Genomic DNA, 6,000 nt, shown 5'->3' with positions numbered 1-6,000 from the left:
ATGTCGGTTATCAAACCTTAATCTCTTCAGTCACTCCGGGGTCAAACTGATCATATTCCTGATTCTGATCTTGACTCTAAACGAGGTTGTAAAAGCTGTGAAATCGTTCTGCTGGATGACGATCTGCAGTGAAGGCGTGTGAGCCCTCCATACATCCATGCATGTGGTATGAACACATGACGGCGCATGTGATTACTGCTAAAAACGGATTCTGGTTATTCACACGGGCCCGTCGCTCGCTGCCATTCGCATCTTGCCCTCCGATCGCTGCACACCTTGGCTGCGCTAATTGAGAAAATCACTCGTGGGGGGGGGGACCAGCCGAGGTGTTTCTGATCCGATATCTGGGAGCCGATTAGCACAACGCCACATTGTCTGCAATCACAAATTCTAAAGGAGGAGAATTTAATTAAGAGCTAAAATTAGCCAGCTTTTGTACGTCTGTGTTTGGCTGCTCATCTGATTTTTATTTATTTCTTTTTTGACTCGTAAATCTGCTGGAAAGCATCTGAACTCACACGGGAGGCTGCTAATCTGCAGCCCTGCGTTTGAACAATGGAACGTAATTGTCATCATTGAGTTATTGTGACGGTTCGGTGAGCAGTTGGAAACTCTAACGCATGATTAAATTAAATTATTCACCGGGGCACAAACTCCAAACCTCTGAATGCTTCCAGTATTTTTGATTGAAAAAATGCTTCAAATTGTATTTTTGTGAATTAATCTTCTTTGTAAATATAAGGGGCGGCTCTTAATTAACCCCCATACTCGGAAAATCTTCCTTAATTGCTGCAATTTGTTAAAATAAATCACTTTGTTGGGTAAACACGAACACAGACATGAAACCCGTTCGTTGGCAGCGACGGAGCAGCAGCTGTTTTACCAGACTGTCGTGGTGAAGAGGAAGTGGAGCCTGGAAAGAGCGGTGTTTGTAGCGCCGGCGACTGTGTTTTAGTCTGATTTTTGCAGGATTTTGAGTTTCAGCCGGTCACTCTGCATCGGGTTACTGTAGTTCGGTTAAAGAGAAAAAAGCTCATCTCCACATAGTACGTTTCTGTTTTAAACAAAAATTAATGGATAAATTGTTGACTTAACAGGTTTAAAAGGTGATAACTGAGTAGGCAGTACGAGGTACATACATGTCAGAAAATGTATTGTGGATTAGCTGCAGTATTTCTGTGGGACTGGTAGCACTGGAGCTATTAATGTCCCAGCACCATGAGAGGATTTAGTCGCCTTTATTTTGATGAACTATGATTTTGCTTATTGTATTAATTTGCAGACAGTGTGCCGAGGGCAAACCATTTTTCATTGCTTATGGTACTTTGTACCCTAATGTATATGACAATAAACTTGAAACTTGAACTTGATGACATGAAGCACGGTGGTGGCGGCATCATGTGAAGCATGGTGGAGGCGGCATCGTGAGGTGAAGCACGGTGGTGGCAGCATCATGTGAAGCACGGTGGTGGCAGCATCATGCGAAGCACGGTGGAGGCGGCATCGTGACGTGAAGCACGGTGGTGGCGGCATCGTGAGGTGAAGCACGGTGGTGGCAGCATCATGTGAAGCACGGTGGTGGCAGCATCATGATGTTCAGGGTAAATGAATACAGCAAAGTCTGTAGAAAGTTTCCTGTTGTTTCTCAGGAACAGTCAAAACCACTGATATCCAGTTTATGATGGGAAGTAGTGATGCAAAATAAAAAGTCTGATTTTGAGCCGCTAGGATATAAATCTTATCTCATTCAATAATGTTTTATAATGTTTGTGTAGAACTGATAAATCACTCTGCGCTGGTTTATTCAGCTTTCCAGCAGTTAAACTGGGCCTGAGGCGTCCAGACATGATTGAACAAGTGTTTTCTGTAAATACTGGCTTTTAGCAGAAGCACAAGACCTTAATAAATGTCTCTATTAAACAGTTTTGTGGTCAGAAGTAAATAAAGTAAAACGTTGAAACCACGAGGGACACGATGTGTGAACGTTCACAGCAGAAACATATTGAACTCGGGTCGCCGTCCGCCACCCGACAGCGTCATGCATAATTCAGACGTCGTGCATCTTTCATGTGTTCATGTCTTTGCCCCATTTCCAACCAGAACGTGTTTTTTATCCAGAGAGACGCTGTGACCTGCGAGAGCCGCCGTCCAAATTGAATTAACCTCAGGCCAATGGTTCGTTAGGGGGACACCTGCCTGGTGCCAGCAGCAATTAGCTTTTATAGCGCGAGTCTGCACGGCTGATAGCGTGTCCTCGCAGTGGACAAAGACGATTAAAGTCGAAAAATGTAGCGTTGACACCAAATCAAATGCATAGTACGCTGTAAAAAAGGAAGAAAGAGTTCAAATCTGGTGATAGAAAATATGCTGAAAACTGTAAAGTTTACTGACAAAATTAAAAATAATTCGCAAATATCTACAAAATATTATTTTTAACTGATTTAAATACCGTGAAGCAGAATTTTTATGGTCACTCATTGTTAAATAAAAGCTGATAAATCAAAAAATTTAAATATACTTGCAATAGATTTTGACAGTTTTTTTAATCCGCTAATTTTTTTCTGTAAAAATTATCTGTAATTCAACCAAAACAATGTTATTTTTAAATCTTTATATATATATATATATATATATATATATATATATATATATTATAAACTAATATTTTGCTGATTTAAATGTATTTAAAGTGATATAGTTTTACAGTTAATGGATGTTTAAAATCTAGTCAAGATTTGTGAAAAAATGTACATCTTTGATTTGCAAATTTTTATTGTTTTATTCAGTCATAGTTTAACAAAAGATGGAAAATAACAGTTCAAAAATTATTTTAAAAAATTATTTAAAATCCTTGTATTTTTATGTAAAATGTTTTTTGTTGATTTAAATACATAAAATGTCATATTGTGTGTTATTTTAGCATAATTTTGTGTAATTTTTGTGTAATTTTTTTTAGCTAGGTTAGATTCTTTTTGTGTCTTGTTTCCTTTTGTGTTATTTAAGCATCGTTTTGTCATTTTTGTGTTATTTTAGTGTCATATTTTGTCTTTTTGAGTCATTGTTTAGTTATTTAAGCATTGCTTTGTCATTTATGGGTTATTACAGTATTCTTTTGTCATTTTTGTGTCTTTTTTTTGTTTATTTAAGCATCCTTTTATGTCTGTCATTCATTTTAATGTTATTTAAGCATCATTTTGACATTTTGGTTATATTTCTGTGCTAAATTTGGCATCTTTTTGAGTCATCTTTTAGTTATTTTAGCATCCTTTTGTGTCTTTTTTTTATAGCTATTGAAGCATATTTTGGTGTCATTAATTCTAGTCAGTCAAACGCTCTGCTTTGCTCGTTTTATGATCATTAATCTTTTATTATATTAATATGATGTGAGGATTTGCTGTTTTTCTGTTTGCTGCTGGTTTTTAGCTGTTTATGGGACAAAAACAAGACATTTTCCCATTTTAATTATTGCTATAAATCCACAAAAAGTAATCGTAAATGACATTTTATTATCAGAGACGTTTCCTTGTGGAAGTATTTAACAGTCTGATGTTATTTACTCCTTTCTGTCGTCTTTATTTTATTTTATGAGAACAATCACAAGTTTCTTGATAAAGAAAAGCCCAGGATATGAGAACCAAATGATCTTTAGAGCTCCTGGAATTCGACTGAGGGTTTTTGTTGCGGTTATAATCAGAAAATGTGACCTATTTCATCTTTTATGAGCTGGAGAATCAGCAGTTGTTGCTGTGAACGCCGGTGATGCTTTGACCTCGACTCCAGCTGCTCTCTGCTGATTATTAGGGATGTGCTTTTATGTTTTCGCAGCGTTTTTGCATTTCCTCAAAGGCGGTGAACGTACGGTATCTGCATGTAGAGCTCAGAGGTGTTTGATTAGAGAGATTCTGCTGTTTGAGGGAAGTGGTGGGAATTTATTTATATTTATTTATTTAGAATCGATCGGGCTGAAACGATTCTTCCAGTTTTTACAGTAATCTCATTGCTAAAATTCCTCCAAGCCAAATTCTCTGAATGGAAGCTTCGTTTAATCCACAACATAGATCACTAACTGACCCAGAGTTCATCCTGTACGGATCTATAATCAATAAAGTCTAAAAGATTTTAAATGTGATGCTTCTGTTTTACCCAGAGCAGCTTTTCTAGTGTTTACAACGTTTTTTCAGATCAGGTACCATAGTCAGGCTTTCTTTGGATGGGTTTGGTTCAAATGTCTGTAAACATAACATTTTTGGCTGATTTTACAGTCCCACATTGTGGTCACAAGCGAATATGTTGAAATGAATTTTTGGGGGGCAAAACACAGAAATCTGTCCAATAAATGTGAAAGAATATATTCACCATTTCTTGTTTTTTGGCGTTTTTCTTTTAAAATAACAGCAAATACCTGCAAAAAATAACATGTTTTGCTGATTTATATGCAGTAAAACAGGGATTTTAGTCACACATGGTGGTCACTAGAACAAATTATTATTTGTGAAAATGCAGATGTTTGATGTGGAGATTATTTTTAGTTTTTGCTATTTTTAGAAATAATTGACTTGTAAATTATTATGTTTTAATGATTTTTTTTTGGGGGGGACAGGGAAATCTGTACAATAACAGTTAAAATGTATTTATAATTTCTTATCCTTATTATGCATTGTTTTTCTTTAAAAATAACCACAAAATGTCTGTTAAAAAATTAATATTTTTGCTGATTTATATGCAGTAAAGCGGTTATTTTAGAGTCACATGTTGTAGTCAAGAACAATTTTTCTTAAATGTGCACATTATACACACTTTTTGCCAGTTAAAAAAAAGTTGTCATGTACATGGATTTTTTTGAGGGAAAAACAGGGAAATCTGTACAATAACAGTTAAAAAAATGTGTTTACCATTTCTTATCCTTGTTATGTTTTTCTTTTGAAATAATAGTAAATATCTGTCACAACATCCCAGAATTTATTGAAAATTGACAAGTAGCCATCTCGTTATTTAAATTAGCAGCACAAATATGTCACAGTTTGGGGTCAGGAATGATTTTCTACCTTTAGAAATAAACAAAAGTCCATTTTAAAGACAGTTTTTCTCCTCGACTGGGTGTTTTTCTGACAAAACACCTTTGGATACCACTATTTCTCTATTTTTAATACTCCAAATTAGTGGTTTTCTCATAATTCTCTTAGTAAATCAATGGTTCTGCAGTTATTTAATGTATTTGTTTTAATATGTATTTATTAGGTAGCAGTACAGAGCATTTACAGCCGATGAGTCATCCTCAGTTGCGTCCTAACTTTCTCCGAAATCCTGATCTTAATGTCGGCTTTGTAATTACAGAATAATGTGATTTCCTGTAGCGGGATCCGTTTTTAGCTCCTCTCGCCGCCGACTCTCCGACCCTCAGGTGTTCAGTCTCTCTGCAGCATCACAAGCTTCCTTTTTTATCAGTCACAAGGTGTTTTTTTTAACCTCCCATCGGCTGAATGCTGTTTATGAGAGTGTTGGCTTTATGGCGGAGGTGCTGGAGATTCTGTTGGTCGGACAAACCGGCCGTTTGTTCAGGCGTCAGGCCTCATTAGCCGAGCAGATGTGTCACCTCTGACCTGGAGGATACCGTACGGCGGCAACAAAACAAGCAGCAGCTGAATGGTGTCTCTGTTCCAGCTGCCCTGAAGGGGAAGACGTTCTGCCCTCCGGTTCCCCACTAGAACCTCCGAGTATCACAGGAGAGCTGTGGTTTGATGTGGTGAATCAGCAGACAGCGTGTTCTGGTGGTAACGCTTACAGAACCGTAAGAACAACGGACTGACCGAAACCAGCCGAGCTCTGCCGGGAACTTCCAGGAATGGTGGCTGTTAGCTCAGGAATGATAGTTGTTAGCCCAGGAATGGTAGCTATTAGCTCAGGATTGGTAGTTGTAAGCCTAGTAACTGTAGAATTGCAGTTGCTAGTCCATGAATGCTAGTTGCTAGCCTAGTAACTCTGGAATTCCAGTTATCATTT

Source organism: Acanthochromis polyacanthus, chromosome 7 (genome assembly GCF_021347895.1).
Source record: "Acanthochromis polyacanthus isolate Apoly-LR-REF ecotype Palm Island chromosome 7, KAUST_Apoly_ChrSc, whole genome shotgun sequence".
In the NCBI taxonomy this organism is placed as follows: Eukaryota; Metazoa; Chordata; class Actinopteri; family Pomacentridae; genus Acanthochromis; species Acanthochromis polyacanthus.
Note: the sequence above shows the minus strand (reverse complement) of the source record.